Source organism: Bombus pyrosoma, linkage group LG10, assembly GCF_014825855.1.
Source record: "Bombus pyrosoma isolate SC7728 linkage group LG10, ASM1482585v1, whole genome shotgun sequence".
In the NCBI taxonomy this organism is placed as follows: domain Eukaryota; kingdom Metazoa; phylum Arthropoda; class Insecta; order Hymenoptera; family Apidae; genus Bombus; species Bombus pyrosoma.
In genome coordinates this window covers 11548619-11567731 of record NC_057779.1, presented here as the reverse complement: position 1 = coordinate 11567731, position 19113 = coordinate 11548619, and the positions used below count along the sequence as shown (strand labels likewise).

The window sequence follows — 19113 nt, the reverse complement described above, 5'->3', positions numbered from 1 at the left end:
TTGTAAAAGCTGTCTATTAATGACAGATCTACGTACGAATACCGGCTGTCGGTGACCTAATTTTTGACATCGTATCAGTTGTTTGATCTTGGAGTTACTGGAAACTCTTCGATGTACGCCTGGAATACGAGGCATAATGTTCATTAAATCATGCGCAAAATTCGCTTGAATTGCACGTAGCGAAAGCTTTGTAACAATTAATCATTTTCTCAATTACTCGATATTACGATAAAATCCTTGTGCGATTTTCATCGTATTCGCCGATTGCGGAATATTCTGAAAGGGCGATTATAAAAAAGTTCCTATAGCTAATTAAATTTTTTAAACAGACAGTACAGCGCACGCGAATATAGCCATAGCTGGTCCTTATTCGATAGATTGTTATCTTTTTCAATATTACGATTTAATTTAACCGTATATGTCTGGCGGGATAGAGGAGCGAGGGATTAAAAATTTTAACAAATTCGCAAATTTCCGTATCACGGCGCGCATAGGTATGCGGGTTCATTTTAAAATGCACAGGCCGCTGGAGAAATACGACAGAATGCAGGAAATGAAAGCCACCCGGAGCGTTTCATGTACATTGAATGGACGGTCGAATTTCGATTTGCCAAAAGGAGTTTTTCGACGTTAACGAGCTTTTCCACGTAGCAATTTAACGTTCTCGCGTTTCTGCTTTTCTGTTCGCGTACACGAACATCGGACGGAGATCGAGAACTGTACGTTACGCTTCTGTACCTGGTGTCTGCGAGCTGACCTCCGAGTATTCCTCGATATAAACATGTTTTACATTTCAAACTTTCACGATGTCCAATGGACGTCGCGTTTCCCATTTTTCGCCATAAATCCTGCGATCAGCCTGAAATTACATTTGAAATTAAAGAACAACTTTCGATTTGATGAGACAATCACGAACAGCCAATCGGCAACTGTTCACAGACTACACAGAGTACTCGCAGTATAAAAATAGCGACGACACGGCTTGAAGCCTTCAGTTTCAGATCAGTTCTGAAAAAGTGAACTGCAACGTTCACGAAATATTGACGCAAGAGTGCAACGTATAACAGGATTGGTCCCGAAAAAGCATGCCATCCACACATGCTGCAATTTACAGCGGATAGATTCCTCGATCGAACGTCGGTCATCAAACCGATGACAGATAGCGATGGGATCCGAAACACTTCGAATCGCTACCGATCTGTGTGTATATGTGTCAAAAAATTCGAATCACTTTGAACACGATTCGAAATTGAAAACTCGTGAAAGTGTTGATAAGTCTTGATCGTTTTGAATCGTTTTGTTAGCAATTTCGATAATATTCAACGTCTTACAAGCTTCTTGATTACTTTTGTCCAAACGGCACCAGTGACAATCAGCATCGAAGAAGAAAAAAAGAAGTCGTATTATCTTAAACATTAGATCACCCTATAAGTAATCGTTCATTTTCGTGTACCAGATGAAAATAAAAAACTAATCGGTGATTAGTTAGATTATAGTTCATCATTCTTCCCTATCAATTTTTGCTGATTCTTCAATTTTGTAAAACTCCGATGATACCGTCTCCCATTGTTTTCAATCGAACTTTCAGAAATGTCGCGTTACTTACGCGACGACGCATCGATTTCAAGGCGATCGAGACTTCGTAGACTTCGAAGCGTCAAAATCTACCAAGGCCAAAGATTGGCAAGAATTTTAAGCTTCGAACGACGCTCGAAACAATTCAGACTTATACTCGAATCCAAATACGAAGCGGCTGGAAGTGTTTCAGATGGCATCGCCAGTGGCAGACCTAGGTCGGTGTGTGTGTTAGTCAGCAGTAAGGGCATCGGCGTGAACCGTGCAATCTCCTCGTGAGGATACACTGACTGAGAGAGCAGATTTATAGAGGTTCGACGTCCAACTAAATCGCTTTCGCAAAACTGTACCGATTTGTGCGAGGAGGATTGCCCTTTAACTCGAGCGGCTGGCTATAATAAGCGTTGAGGCCGTGTCGAGGCACATTGTGGCATTATGGCGAAACCTTTCGTGATATGTCACGAGGAAACCGACGAACGGGACCGCATTGCACTTCTAGGCTGCTTATATCTCTCTAGCTCTAGGTGTATACGTTCGTTTGATCAAGCGAGAGCTTTGTGTCTCCATTATTGTTTCTTCTCCGCGATTTCTCTCTGTTCGGCCTGTCCTGGCAGGTTGTTCAAACAGAACGTTTATTATTTGCAACGAGTTATCTGCTTGTGTCGCTGGCATTGATAGCTCTTCGTGGGTCACAATACTCACCGCTAAATTGGAATACTGTTAATGACGCTCCTCCATAGGCAGTATCGTTCAACGTTTCGCGACATTTAGGCCGGTTAGATAAACTTTAATTGCCGCGATAAAATGGTTCTGATCGTTTTGTACTGAAGGATTATCGCCGCGTCGATATCGGCGGACTTTGTTTTTTTTTTTTTCGAACCTGGCAAGTCTTCTTTTTGCCCTTATTTCCTTTAGCAATTTTATGAGCTTTGGATTACCCCGATTTCATTCGCTTTCTCAAACTGCCGTATCGATCGATCTCTTCCCAGCTTTGCTTTTCAGACAGTGTATCGACACTGTCGTTTAAAAATATCCGGACATTGATCGATTAGAATTTTTTCCCTCTTTATTATACATGTCTGTATATGCTACCACATAATTTATTATTTACACATCGCTTACATGCTTACATCAACGTCCAAAGTTTTTGTATCAGTTTAGAAGAGTCTAACCTAACCCCAACCTAACCCCAACCTAACCTCAATCTACGATTCAGAAATTAGACTGAAGATAGAAACTGTTCTATAATGTTTGACTGTCACACAGGCTTCGTAACAAATTCATTACAAATGCAAATACCAGCTTCATTGGCTATTAAAAATTAAATTTAATTGCTTCATAAAAAAAATTATATCTAAACTTGAAGTGGTAGTTGGTCTAAAATCGAGAATGAAATCTGAACTCGAACCTTGAGCTTGACTCATGAAGAATAGAATCTAAACTCGTACTTGAACCTGACTCATGAAGAATAAAAGTTAAAGTTGAACTTAAACTTGATCTGTATCTAGGAACGAAATCTGAACAGTCTGATTCATCTGTACTTTTCTGACAAAATTAAAATACACCTCGTAAGGAAATATTTCTCAGAATCAATGACTGGCTCTGTCCGCATCTGTCTGTGTATTTATGCTTCTTGAAGACATCTGAAAGGGATACGCTACGTTAAAGTATACTGTATGCTAAAACACAGGATAATGGACAAAGGATGACGAAAGAGTCAGCGTCATTGATGAGGCGACGAACCCGTTGCATTTTGTAGCAGGCTCATTTCTCTTGGAAGCGGCAAACCCATTGAATCGATTTACAGTCACAGGTTAACTGAACGTTCTCAAATAATGTCAGTCAAATTTGCATTTACAAAGCATAGATTTCTAAAGCGTATTTATTACGCTCTTGTCAAAAGTAAACAAGCGTTTCGGCTATATCAACGCGGTTATATATGTTCTTAATTTTTAATTACGAGCACGCAGGAAATACGAAAACTAATATCGCCTTGCTAACGCTAACACGCTTAGTCAATCTTCTACCGCACATTGACGCTATACGTCTGTCGTTTCGAAAAGTAATGACCCTGCTGCGAAATGCAAGGACCTTGTCATCTCGTCGATGGCGCAGACTCTTCCGTCATCCTTTTGCTATGCTTTGTATGTAGAAGACTTTCGCGTAGCGGTACATATATCTTTGAGATGTTTCAGAAAGCATAAATACTCGGACAGATATCGGACACTGATTCTGCGAAGTATTTTTTTTACAAATATTCTCACGATGTTTCACTTAAATCCCCCGAGAATATTAAATTAATGCTTCGAATCGTAGTTTCATTTGATTTGAACTTCTGCTTTGAGCTTTATTTATCTAATTAATGGTGGTGCCAATATACAAGGTATTTCGATAAAAAGCTTGCTCCATAACTGTGGACAACTTTCATTCATAAAACGTATTTCGAATGAGCCGAGTGATTCATTCTCATTCTTGCAAACGTTCTTCTGATCCATCCACTGTGTCCAAATAATTACTTCACTTATCTGACCTTGCTCATAATTCATAATTCAATAGCACAGAACAGTCGTGTTTTCGTTTTAAATCCCATACACAGCAGAGACCATCTGGGCGGATTATTTTTGCACGTCATGAGTCATGCTGAATCTGTGTTTTGATTTTATAGCGTTGGCGTGGATGTTTACGCGCATTTTATATGAAACACTTCGAGTCGCCTTGAGTCTGTATACGCGTACGGCGAAAGATTCGAATCGCCTGTTGATGAATCTTGGTAGATTCTTGATCCTCTTGACAGGCTCAAACCCTTTGAGAGTTGCCGTAAGTTTTGAAAATTTGATCGGTATTCAAAATATATTTACAGTAATCCGAACTTTCGATTTTATTTAACGTCGTATGTCACTGATACTGTCTGAACGAAAGTAATTAAGAAGCTTGTAGGATATTGAGTACTCATCATGCTTGCGAAATCTATCGAACCTATCGATATCTTCAAACCTGTCAATACTTTCCAAGCTATCAATGCTTTCGAGACGATCGAGGCTTTTAGGATTTCCAAGATAATCAAGATTTTCGTCACTTTAAAGATTTCAATCTATCAAGGCTTATCAAGACTTATCGAGACTTTCAAGAGCCTGAAGCTTGGAACCGTGATTGTCGAATTATGTCGTTATTACGGCAATATGTACACCGATGTGCAAAGACAATTTACGATATAACGATACGTAGTGTGTGAAAATTATTTGTTAGCATAGAAATGAAATGGGAAATGAAAAGTGGGATTCGCAGCGAATGTTAAATAGTCGCGAGATAATGTTGATCTAATTTCCTCTGTTTCTTGTTGCAGGTAAGTCACTGGCGTTTGGTTTCGAGAAACGCAGCCGCGCTCGTTCCTTCTGCTTCGAGGATTCCGCGATCACGAGCAGATGAGCGTGCAATAGCTACCGAGCTGTTTAACGATCCAGCATGCTCGTGTCTCGACGTTAATGGACCTATATCCTTAGAACCTGTCATTTCCTGTCGGAGAACTCATCGTCCAGGTGCGTACGTACCCAATTTCGATCGATAATGTGTCATTGTTGCAGCAAATGAGCCATATACAATCCAAATTCCACGTGGTTCGAGTGTTTCAGATCCCATCACTAAGAGCATGCTTCTCACTAACGACGATACTGTCGCTTTAGTAATTATATACGGCGCTATGCTCTCGCTCGTATCGACCAGAAGTTCAATTTCTTCTTCCTCTGATAATGCCACACACAGGGTGTTCGCACTATTACTGGCCGGCGTTTGTCTTGTAAATGGAGCGCAAAGGAACGAAGTGAAAAAGGAAAAAGTTTTACAGTTTTCTATGACCAATATGATATCGTATATCATCTTTTTTTATTTGCAATATTTTCCAGGAAACAGAGGCGGCCTTCATTTTTTTTCCTTTTTTTTTTTTTTTATAAAACGCTGTACGTTCTTTTGTGTCACGTGAAAACGAACATGTGCCAAAACGAATTCCCTCATGTGTCGTACAATGACTGTCAGTTTCGTACAAGGTCCATAATAATAGAATTATTTTGAATATTATTATGTGGCAATTGTTTCTTGACAAATGCGGAGTTAACGTTTCATATAATCTGCTGGTGCATGAACGCACATCTCAGCTTCCCGAATAATATTTTTGAAGGCTTCTGCTAATATTGTCCGAGATATTAATATCAATGTTTGGATATCGCGCTCTGATAGCAAATAACGACGAAAGATTAGTCACATTTTACGTGCTGGACCGTACCACGAAGAAATTCTGGTAAATACATCGGCAGATAATATGCGGAATAATTCGTTTGAAAATTAAAAAAAACTAAAAACAATGAATTCTTATTCGAAATAAAATAAACAAACACGTATAAAAATTTGCTACGCGATATTATATTGTTCATAGAAAACTATAAAACTTTCAACTCTTTCATTTGTTTCTAGTACTTTCCGTTTAGAAGAAAAAAGCTAGCTGGTAATAGCGCGAACACCCTGTATGTGGCGTTATTAAGAGAAGGGGAAATTGAACTTTTGGTTGATACATAGAGCATAGCTGCATATACGGGATGTTCCGTAATCAATGGTACAGTTGGATGAGGAATGATTTTATAAAGAAAACTAAATGAGAAAATAAGTCGGAAATATAAAATGAACATTTTCCATATGGCGCTTCCTTTCTAAGAAAATCGAGTTTGCAGATTTGATAGGTATACTTGTGCTTATACTAGTTCCAGACTGAACAGGAGTAAATACAATCGACAGGAGATTAAACTGCGCGTAAAAGTAAGTAAAAAGTGTGAAATAAAATTTTCTCATAAGATGCTTTGCCTTCGAGAAAAATAGATTTGAAAATGTACCACGCTGTGTACTAGATCGGTTCTTCACTAAACACGTTCAAGCTTTATTTCCTTGAAATCTTAAACGAACAAATTTCATTTTACATTTTTTACCTATTTTCACACATAGAGAAATCTCCCGCTGATTGATTGTTTACGCCTACCTAGTCGCTACTTAGCCAAGTTGAAGTATACCCGACACATTTTCAAACTCGATTTCCTCGGAAACGAGGCGTCGTATGAAAAAATCTTGTTCTACATTTTCGACATAGTTTTTCACGTAGAATCACTCGTCACCGGTTTTTACCATCAGTTACAGGACACCCTATATAGTTACTAGAGCGACAGTTTTGTGGGTAGTGCGCGCATGGCCAGAGTGTAACGCACCGCGGTGCTCGTACAGTTTCCTCGCGAATAAACGCGTTTTAATCCTCTCGTTTCGTATCGTATTACGCGTACGGGAACATCGGCTTGTGTCAAAGAAAATCAAAGTGACGAGCAGAGGAGGCACCCTTTACCTTAATCAATGTTATCGCGAGATTAAACGCAGTTTGCCTGTGTGTCCAAGTTGACGTGGAGCAGACGGGCTTTTGGCCTTGGGCCCTTTATCCGGCAATCCCCAAACCCCGGGTGTCACTCGCATGACTGGACATTGGTCACCGTACCCAGTTGTAAAGTGTCCATTTGATGTTCATTCGCCTTCTATTCTCGTCCCTGTTGAAACCTCATACGCAATATGCGTGTACACTATAAACTACAGCGAACTGATGCTCGCCGCGCTGCTGGTTGTGTAACTAAATTATTGAAATCGCCTGCTAATAGATACGCAACGTGAAACGATCGTTTCGACATTTAACCGTGAAGGAATTAACGTTTTTATCGCATTTGTTTGTACTTGCTAAGCGAGACTTACGCTCCTGAATAACGTAAGCGCGCCGAGGCGAAGGTTAAAAAACAATGTTCCGCGTATATCAAACGCAAAAATAGATCGAGTAAGATAAACGCGCTTTGTCTTCATCCTTAGCTTTGTACGATTTGAATGCAGTGGTTCGTGATACGTATCGAGATGCTTATCGCACAATATTTTTATGAATATATCGCATTCATTATAGAAAACTTTATGAATTTTCTCTAGCATTCTAACGACATTACAACACGTTTATTGCAACTATATATTTAGCGAGTACTTGGTATACAGCACGAACAGTAGTCTTAAACATACTATTAGCGTTGAAGATTGTATTCTTGCTATATTTTGTGGTTTACGAATTGATCAAGGACCGATGTTTCATTAACGCGACAACGACGAAATTTTAGTCGATGCTCATTATCGAATTCTATTTGAATTTATATCGTAATTGTGGAAAACAATTCTAGAAATTCGCACAATATTTTTCTACTGGCCCTACTTCCATGTGAGTGCTGCAGCTTTACGAAGTTGGAAGAAATTGAAATATTTTACGACTCAATAAAAAGAGCTATTTTTCTTCGCATTATAAAACTTCTTTATGTATCTCTGATTTTTAGTGGACTTCTGTATCGTATCTCTTATTTCGACACATATTTTTATGTCTTGACAAACTTACTTTATTCGTGTCTTTTTAATAACGTTGCACGCACACTGTACACGCCCGCGCATTATTTTATATCCTTTGGTCCTCGTTGGATCAACAATAGCGAAGAATTGACTGTTCAGATATTTTGGTAGTTTTTCGAGTAGAGTCTCGTTGCAATGCTAATAAAATTTCAAAACATTTTGCGTGATAGATACATAGAAAGTTTTCTAAGAGTGTTCGGATAGTTTGATGAGCCACTGTACGTATTGAGGTTTACGCCTAATATTTCGACTATAGTTCATGAAAGCGAAAGAATTTGTCGTTCCGATAAAAACTGTACGAATGTATTGAGAAATTGAGCATTTTTACTGTACGCGTAGCAAAAAGAGAAGGGAAAGTAACGACAGAGTAAAAACGTTACCGTGCTTTTGTTCCATATATTTTTACAATAGCTTGAGGTATCTTTGTACCTGCCCTTTTTACGCCGGATTAATGAAAATGTCATGAACAAACATAGGTTAACATGTTAAAACGCTTATGATTGCAATCATAAACAGTCAAATGAAAAAATGAAAAACTGCAAAACGGAACAAAAGGCAAAGGTGGTTCTGTAAGCCGTCAATAAATTTAATGATATTAATAAAATAGGACGATTAAATAACTTTCTGTAGCAAGAATTGCCAAATATTATCTAATTTACGTTGAACACTGTAAAAAACATATCGTTCGAATATTAAATTCTTCTTTCTTCGAATATTTAATTCTCAATTGGCTTGGTTTTATCAAACGATCGATTATATTTTAATTATATTTTGGCGTTACGTTCAGCATCATTTGTAACACGTTCGATATTATAATATTCATGTTGAAAAGTTTCTCAATGCTAGTGACTAGGGTGTGCAGCATAAAATGAACATTTATGTAGAATAATTCGCAATTTATATTCAAAATCACTGACATGAACGTTATAATTTGGCTTTGATGACTGGCTTTCCTTTTTTACTTTTACTAAAAAGAATATGGAACATTTTTCTAAGGAACATATCAACTGTCAGGCATATTTTTTCGCTGGCTAAATATTAGTCGCACTCAATAAAGATTAATTGCTGTCAATAGATGATTGATAAACTGCCTCGCACGGCATACGTTCTTTTTGTCCAACCTTTTTTCTCCAAAAATTCATCGCACAAAAATGGTTGCGGAATATTCGTCGATCCATGAAAAAAAGTGTAATGTTGCCAGTTAAACTATAAATGATAGCGAATATAGTTTATGAAAACTAATACGTAATATTTGCGTATAAATTACATTACTTCTTAAAATATAATTAGTTTGATTATTTAACTTTTGAATTACAGTTATTGGTCAATGGCATATTAACTTTTACCAAGACGCCTAATGGATTATTCATTGCATTATTTGTACGCTATTTACGATCAATCGTTATTTCCAAGCAATAAATCTTTCGTGGCATGATCATAGGTAATCGGTTATTAGAAAACCAGAAATGAATTAATTGTTAATACATTTGCATTGCCTTTTTATGGACAGACAGGCAAATATCACGTAATCACGAAATCTTATCCTCCTTAACACGTTATTGAAGAGAACTTTAGATTCCTGTTAATTTAGGAATCCACGTTCGTGTGATACGTTGTAGCCTACGTTTGGCTAATGCGAATATTCTCAAGCGGATCTGCAACTCTCGTTACAGCGAGTTTGTATTCCATGCCATAATTTATTCTTACGTAGAACACGCTCGGCAGGTATCAGCCTGCGCGATGCATTTGGTAGAAAATTAATTTTCATTAATTTGAAGCGTGCTGCGATAAAAACTGATACCTGAAATATTTTGTTATCGATTCGTGCAATAAATTCTTCATACGTGATTCACCGCGTTCGAAGAAAAGCACCGAATAAATAAATAAATCCAGACGATATAAAATTTTTTTAGCGTTACGTTATACTAAAAAAAAAAAAAAAAAAAAAAAAAAAAAAAAAAAAAAAAAAAAAAAAAAAAAAAAAAAAAAAAAAAAAAAAAAAAAAAAAAAAAAAATGAATCTTCTTCTTAGTTGGAGAATTAGAATTTCCACGCTCACAATATTTGAACCTATGTTTATCGATCCTTCGATAAAATAACGTGAGTAATAAAAGGGTATAATTACAATAATTATATTTTATGTTCGTGCTTATTAAAGATTAGAAATGATTTGACGTTGCACTCAATCGGTGTTCTCATTTCATCCAGAAATAAAAGAATTACGTGCAAAAGCTTTCGATCAGCAGGTTAAAGCAATTACCAACTGTGAAACTATTATTTTAAAAAGTATGGATTCATATTTGTAGCCAGAATGTTCCGTGATACAGCAGTTACCAGGCTTAATCAGCCATTTCTGGCTCCAGATTGCAATTTTGTCTACTCTTTGCTGCTTATCCAACTCCTTTTCATTCTTCCTAGTCTCCGCTAAAGCTCCTTTCGTGTTCAATTTGGCATTTTCTTCTGCTTCAGTTGTGCGGTGCAAATGCTCCTCCTGGCAATACTTTTCAGTTTCCTCTGAGATACACCCTGATTTTTCCGGGACCTAGAGATCGAGCACACACGATTCTTATTAATGTGTGTTGTTATCGTCGGCTTTATGGCTGTTTCAAGTGGTTCTAGTATACTCTTTCATATCTTTTATTCAAATTTTTCAAAACTGTTCTCCCTCCATTTATCCACGAAGCTGTACGCAAATTCATTTGTTCCGAAATTTTCATATTACATTTGTTAGCTTATTTTTTAAGGAGGAAAGCAGTCTATTAAAACATGAAGCATCTATTAGGAAACCAATTTCTGGCTAATTAACGTAGCTTTTTCCACCGTCAGTTTTCAACACTTTGAACGATAGTTCTTTATAATAACACAGTTATTGTTATCTTTTCGTAAACGTTTATTACGTTTAGTCAAAAATATATTAGTAATTTTTTAACATATTACACTTTGTATTATATTCTACTGCAAGTTCGCGCCAAAACAAGCTGCAGAATGTTCAAACGCAGAGAGAAACTTGTACATTTGTTTGTAAACTCGTTTTACGATTCTTTCTTTGCGTTTTTTTTTTTCACAACCACTATCGTTCTACGTGCTTTTCTTGTATCTTATTTTGTCACACTTTACATGCTTAAACGTTATTTATATGACGTTAGTGAGAAAGAATTTTAGAAACTTTAAATAAACAAAATGCGAAATATGTGTAAAACGCGCTATCAAGGTTTTTAGGTCCTTTGCACAGACGCTGACATACCACGTGAAAGCAGGATTTAGAAAGCATAACTAACAAACCATGCGTTTAGAGAGTAGAAAGAGAATGTATTTTAACACTGTCATATAAAGGAAAATTGGCATCCGTATTTTTTTGCAGCTGGTTGATGACTAGTTTCTAATAGACATTTTAACTGCCATTTAACTTAAATTTATTCCGATTCGTCTTTCCGGATGTCGACTTTCCAGTAAAAGAAATCTTTGCCGATTCCGCGTAAAAATATAATAAATAATACGAAAGAAATAAAAAAAAAAAAGTAGGGCGGTTGTAAGATTTATATTATAAAAAGTGTGTAAACGACGCGATTGAATTTCGAACGAATCAACGCGTACAGAGGTGACTGTATCGTGATTAAAAAAGTATTAAAATCGAGAGATCAATTTCGCAGTTGATCGATCGATTTCATGCTTAAATGGCTTTAACCATACTTTATACGTGTTCCCGAATACATTACTTTCAAAACCATCAATATTTCGCGATATTAATCTCTATTTTTTTACTGGCCATAGTGTCTCACGTTGTTCAATCACGTTCGAATTTACACAGGCTAGCCCATATTCTTCGAGAATGTTAAATAGATTCGTCTGGATTTCGTCAGATATATCCGGGTATTTTCCAAACCAGCGAGAGGCAAATTCCGAAAGTTAATTGCATTTTTTTGCAGTAAATACCGTAATCGTAGTAATAGATCGGTTTCGCCGCGAGAACGTAATAAATGTCATCAGCTTGATGAAATATATCACTTGCCCGGTGGGTAGAAAAAATGGACGAAGAAAAAGCCAGTAGAATGTTAGAAGTGCTTGGTGAAAATTTAAATTTGATTCTCACGGACCACGGTAATGAATGTTAAGTCCCGGGATTATTGATAATTCGCCGGAGGAAATATCGGTGCTCACGGGTAGTTTCCATCGGGTAGAAAATAACGCTAGCCGATGCGTAGGGCTGGTAAACCGATTTATTTATTGATTTTAACTTGGAACAGACGAGCGTACTAAATCCTGCGAACGATAGCCCGGACAGCTCGTAACCATATTCGCATCCAGATACTTTACGACACGGATCCATGCTATTTATCTTGACTTCTACCTACCTGGTTGTTGCAAGACACGGATGGAATTCGAATTGCACTCTCCTTCGCTCAGAACTTTCTAACGGTCGAGGGAGCATAGCTCGCCGCTACTGGAAAATCTGCTGGTGAAGCTGACGGAGGAAACTACTACCGGGAGTCCCTTCGTCTGCTGGCCTTCCCGACGTCGCTTTTTTTCCCGCCACGTCGTGAAATTTCATCCGAGTGTAAGAACCAGCGACGCGACCAAGTCCAACTGTGCTGTGCAGCTTCGCGCGAAAATATTCGGACAGTCGCTTACTCTTGTCGAAGTCAAGCGACTAAGTCAAACCGCAATGACGTTGGCTCTTCACAATCACCGTAGTTACTCTCGATAGAAAGTTGTAATCCGATTGAATGGAAATTGAATTTCGAAAATCCACATGTAATAACAAAACTGGCGCTTGCAGTTGCCATACTTTGCAAAACTATCACGTCACTTGACAGAACTCTTTATCTCTGAATCTGCAGAATCTCCTTGAGAGATCGAGGAACCTCCCGATCATTTCCTTTTTGAATTATACGACAGCTTAAGAAGGATACTGCAAACAGAGAGATTCTTTGCGTTCATACAATGATACAGTGATATTTAAACAGCAAATGTATATGTTAATATTTTAGTAGTAGTAGTAGTTAGTAATTTATTTGATCTGGACCTCGTGGCCAAGAAACGCGACTTGGCTACAACTTTTCTAACCACATACGCTTCTTCATCCGATCTTCTTACTCATCTTCCCATACTTTGTTCTTGCGCTATACTTAATCTGGACACTACATACTAGGAATCTGCGCTAGAAGTTCTTCCTGTTCTAAAACTATTACTTCCGCCAGTCACGCCTACCGCCAGCCGTCTGTTCGTTGCACCGTTTGGTCTTTAGGATCTCTTCCACCATTCCTTCCCTTGTGTTCCTTCCATCCTCTTCTCCATCTCTTAGAATCTTTTCCGTACTTGTGTTTATACCTTCTACTCCTGCGTAGTCTTCTGAATGCTGAAATAAATTATTGCAAGGTCTTCTAATACGCAACGTAGATCTACATTTAGATCGCATAAGAAGTGTAGTAAGTGTCGCTCCTAACTATTAATTCGTCGTCAGTTTGCACAGTTTGGTCAAATTCACGTACTGTTACTATTATTATTATTATTATTATTATTTATTTAGTCCGTGCCTCTCGGCTTTGGACGAACTTTCAGCTTTCTTTACAGCCCTTTATTGCACTAATCACATTCTTACCTCTAATCTAAAACTAATGCTTACGATCTATTTCAACTTATGCCTACAAATTATTGCAACTTAAGCCTACACACTATTGCCACTTTGGTCTTTTTGCCTCCTTGCTGTGCTACCTTCCTGTCCTTCCACCCCTTCTTGTATTGCCTTTACCCTTCTTTTCTCTGTTATCGCTCTCAGGTCCATTAGTCCTTCCCCAGTCCCATTGAATATTTTTTCCATTTCCTTTGCTCCTCCTGTTACTTCACATTCTTCTAGCACATGTCTTAGGTCCTCTTCTTCCCGTCCACATAATCTGCACCTTCTTTCTTCCTCCTCTTTCCAATGTTCTTTCGCTTTGGTCTCGTTTCCACACCTGAATCTGGCTATGATTTTTCTGTCCTTCCACTTCATCCTCCCTTCCAAGTACTTTGGCATCTCATCTTTGGTTATGTTCCTGTAGTACCTGTTGTACGTGCTGTTGCTACAAGTGCTAAAACTAGTGTTCAGATGCTAAATTCGAATCAAATCCTCCACGAAAGGTCCGCTTCGTACTTTCAACAAAATTACAGCGATAGACTTCAATAAGGAGAACGAAGAATTTCTGGCAGCGTGCTCATCACGTTCCGAACCTGTTCCACAAGTATTCGCTTCCCGAATGTTCGCAAAGGGTTTGAATCTGTCGTGTTTCGATCAAAAGTGCTGTTCCTTTGCTTCAAAGTATCTGTAGAGTATCCGGATCTAATCGGTTACTACTCAGAAATACTTGCCACGTACTTAAGCCTATTCTTCTCGGAAAGTAAATGCTCGTAGAATGATCGAATCTGATTGAAAGAGCCGCTTCTTTCCTTCGAATTGCCTGCACAAGGCCAACGGTCCAACTTACTTGCCACATAATCGAGTCTATTCTTCTCAAAGTGCATACTTGCAGCGAAAAGTGCTGCTTCTTCTTTCCAAATCGCTTACAGAGGTTTTGAATTTAACCGACCATTCTTCCAGAGGGTTTGGATTTAGTAGGTCAGCCTGCGACGTGTTTCAGCCTATCGCTAATAATAAACGTAGCAATATCGAATGCCAGACACGAAACAGTCGAATCGAAGCGAAGGGATTGCAACCGGGAATAATCATTAGCGAGTAGATCGCTTCGTTTCGCCAACGTTATTCCGTTCTGGCGATCTTTCCGCGCGATGGAATCGCGGTAGTAACGAACGGGATAATTGAAATTATCTTTTGAACAGAGGAGCGTGCGGGAGGATAAAACGGGACAAAGCTGTCAGAGATACGCACGGAAAATGCTCGAGCAAGCTATTAAATTATACCGCGAGATCTCGTTTGTACAGCCGAAAATTTCTCTCGTCGCGACCGGCTGAAACTTGAAAGATTACCTTTCCGATTGTGAATGAAAATGCTGCGGGGAATTTCGGCAATTTTCTACAGAAAAAGCCTTTAGCCGCGTTGATTTCCAACGAGCACAGATTTAAGCGCCGGTGGTTCGTTCGCAGACACAGCTCGACATGTTCGTTAAACGTATATTACATCGCGCGGATATCGTTTACAAAAGTTGGGTGACAAGCTACGAGCAAGCAGGATAAGTCATATAGGGTAAAGCCATCGTAGCATTTATCAACGTGCGAAAATTAACGTCGCGTTTTCGCGAGACCAATCCACAGATTTGTAACAAAAACTTTTAATTGAGCGGTCGTCCCCGCGCGATATCATCAAATTACTTCTGACCTACTTGCTCGCGAATGTATTAAATGAAGTGTAGTTTCTGTAGAAAAACAGTATAGGCGGTGCGTCAGACGTTCCATTTCGCGTGTGTTTCGGGCGTCTTTCAGGAAAATAAGCGATCGCTACTTAACATCGCGCGCAATTTCCACGAGAAGTAAATCGACGCTTTCTTTCAGTTCGCTTGCTTCTTGCTCCTTCGTTTATCGAAGATTCAGTGTCGTCGGCGTTCGTTTTGATAAGATACTACGATAGAGCTGCGAGTTGCGACACTATGCGAACGTTTCACCAATCAAACGGTTTGCCACCTAAACTTTCTACATATTATCGGAACGTAGAACTTGCTTTATGTGGACTGGGTAATCGCGTAGTGTGAATTTTATCAGCTTAATTAATTTAAATGTTTCCTTCTTATGCGATTGATCGACCTGAAATTTCCTAACTCGCGAAGTTTCTCAACTACGAAACCAGTGGGCATGGCCCGTATCGAATTTTTTCATTTCGCAATTATTGCTAAAATCCACTGGACGTGAAACGTACGAAAGAAAACCAGGATCGCATCCTGGAAATTGTTTCAAGATATTTACAAAATACAACGATAGTGTGAATAAAACTGGTATTTAAGTGAATTTCTTTCTTCCTTTATTTATTTCAATTGTCTTATTTTTTTAGTTAAAGTGAATTTCAAATAAAACGCTTAAAGGCGTTGGGAGCAGCTGGTAACGAACTTTGAAATTGAAATAAAATTCCGAGTGCAAAGGGTTAATATTTCGTTTTATCGAGACGAAAGACACGATTAGATGTACTTTCTCGTATTCATCGTTTCCTACTTTTACTTTTACGTCGTACAACTATCTAATTAACGAATTGTACCATAGTTAGATATCGACCATCGATGGCTCTGGAGTTAAAAACGTAAAAGGAACGTATCGAAGATTTCAAACAGAGCTGTAGAAATGATCGGGGAAATGTTTCGTTTTGCCGCTAAGGAACTAAGGAAATGTTAAAACTACGTAAGAAGTTGAATTTGTAAAATCTGCTGTTGCGTAGTACAATTAATAGAATAGAGATCAAAACTCGGAAACACGGAAAAGAAACCAACTTGGCAGAACTTGTAGTTGGAACAAAGTTGAAGTTGAAGTCGACGAGCAGGAAACAGTATCGCGGCAGATAACAGGAACTGTTACTATGTTGGCAAAGTATCCGGATGTGGGAAAGATAGCAATAATTAAATAATGCAGTATACAGTAACTTCGGTAAGATAAATGCAACATCAGTTTCAAGTCTTTAAGATATCGCGAACAATGTTTTAATTTCTCGTCTTGAAAAAAGAAGAATTCAATGTGAATGGAGATACGAGTAAGGTGAGAAAATGGACTTGTTCTTAGATAGTTTAACGCACCATTCTAAGTGTTGGTATGTATCGGTGTATATGTAAAATTTACCATTTAACAGTGATAAAGATATGAAATTCGTATTCTATGCCGCGTTCCATTTATGATATACGTAAATATTATTTCGTATAATCGTTTCTGCATTATTCTATTTTACACATTCTTTTAAATATTAGGTTTTCATAATCTTCTAATCATCTTTCGAATTTGTTCAAATTTTGTCCACTTGTACGCCGATATACACTGCTGTGTATAAGTATTAGGTGGTCCGAAAAGTTTCTTTCGTTTTATAAGGAAATAATGGACGCACAATATTTTTCGTTTTATATTATTTTATCGAATTACGTATGATCCATTTTCTTCTATCAAAATAAAGACCACGACGTTCGACAGATTAGGTTTCATGTTTGTATAAAGATGCGTTGTTGTAAAAAACACGTGTCTGTAAAAGAACAACCTAATACGAACAACAGTATCTTCTTGTTAGTTCAGATATTTCAGATAGAAATTGCATTTAAGGCTGAATTATTTTTAATCTTAACAAAATACCTACTGTAATTAGCATAAACGTTACAAATATCGAAAGGAAAAATAGAATACGATACATTTTCCGCATAATGGTATTTAGACGGATGGTTCTCCTAAAGCTTAAGAATTATATAAACTGTTACAAACAAATTATATAAATTTTCAACGAATTATATTATATATTATATTATATATTATTCATAATAATGGACATCAGAGTATCGTTTCATTAGAAAAGCATTCAGAAGAGTTCTGAAAGCTCGAGCCGCGAACCTTAGAATATTCTGCACTCGTTACACATTACAAGAGCTGCATAATAGACTCAGTTGCATATCTTGAAGCAATTTTATGTTTCTCACGCGTCATATCACCCGCATCTCTACCAGATCGAACCCACCTGCGATTGATTGCATCTGCGATGTTTGTCTGTGAAACAGCGAGAATTTTTACTTACACAAAGACGATGTATAATGTAGAAATTTTTATTCATAGTGTAGCATCGTGGCTGAGGGGCCTGGGGGGGTGTCGTGTGAATTATAAACGAGCGGTTGCTGAGTTGTATGTAATGAGGCTAAGACTAAAGACGAGGGGTTGCTAGGGGACAAGGAACGAATTAATAACAATACGAGTTGAGATGTCAAAGAGTGCGGATTGCGTTGATGAGAGTCGAGTCGTTGATTAATTACTTAGTTGTGTTGATTATTATACGTTCGCTGCGATTAGTTCATGTTTAACGAACATTATTTTCTGTTCAATCTACTTTTCATTAATAAACTCACCATAGTAGTCACGATACTACAATAGTATCTCGAAAAACCTCCACATACTCGGGTATTTTAAAAATAGAAAAATTAGATCTATGCGTGTATAATACGTATGAGAATTCGAAAGCACAGATTTAATCGCTAGCGAAATGTAATTTCCAATTTGAAACCCAATAAATAACCATAACTACTTCGTAGCGAGCACTTTCTTCTGAAATCTGCATATTGGAAAAAGAAAGGGGAAAATAATGAGATAGACATAGCCAATCAACGATCTAGACTTTCATATATTCACATTCCTAGTTATACATATGTATTTGTTTTAGAAAATAAGTAATATCGTAGAATTGCTTATTTAAGTCCTTTAGCGTACATAATCTCCGCTGAAAGAAGACCGAAGAGGAAACATGCTGCTGATTTGTTTACCTAGAAAAATCCCGAGATGGCATAGCACTTTGTAACTCAACCTTGGACAACCTCCATTGGACAAATTATAAAGTTAGATGAAATATAAAAAGAGATTAGAAGACCAGCAAACCGAAATCTACCAGCAAACGGCTTATATTCTACACGTACGTCGATGAGACTGAGCAAGGAGCGTTTCAGTGATCTGATTAACCAGCACACTCGATAATCTACGAGCAGATGTATCTAACTCTAAGCTGTGGATTAGCAGGAATATGTATACGAGCTATTACTGCACCTCGTTATACCAATTCACCGAATGTTATCACAAGCAAATTGTAAATTATCTCGAGGGAAATGAAAAGAAAAAAGAATCGTTAAAAGAAACAGGCAAATAAACGAGCGCGGAGAAGGATGTAAAAATTGCGATCATTTTTATTTAGTAGAAAGGTGTGTGCGCGTGAAGAGATTTAGGGAAAATCGAAAGGGCCAAAGTGGATCCGCTTGTCAGTCTAAGCGTCTCAGCGATTTCTTTCTAATACCAACGTCGTGGGCGGAAGGGTCGTTGAATAGGACATAATAAACAAGCACAGGCGCGCAGCATCGATGGGGCGGAGATTGAAACGTGTTATACGGGATACAGGGTTTTGCGGTATGCGAAGAAGGTCGCTTAACGGGGCGGCTACGTTCGA

General features: G+C 38.0%; 1 protein-coding gene across 5 annotated transcripts in view; it reads left to right on the top strand.

The window, feature by feature from the left end:
• The window catches only part of LOC122571660 (CCR4-NOT transcription complex subunit 6-like), a 925145-nt gene that overhangs the window by 159016 nt on the left and 747016 nt on the right, over positions 1–19113 (top strand). The gene's annotated exons all lie outside the window — the stretch shown is intronic.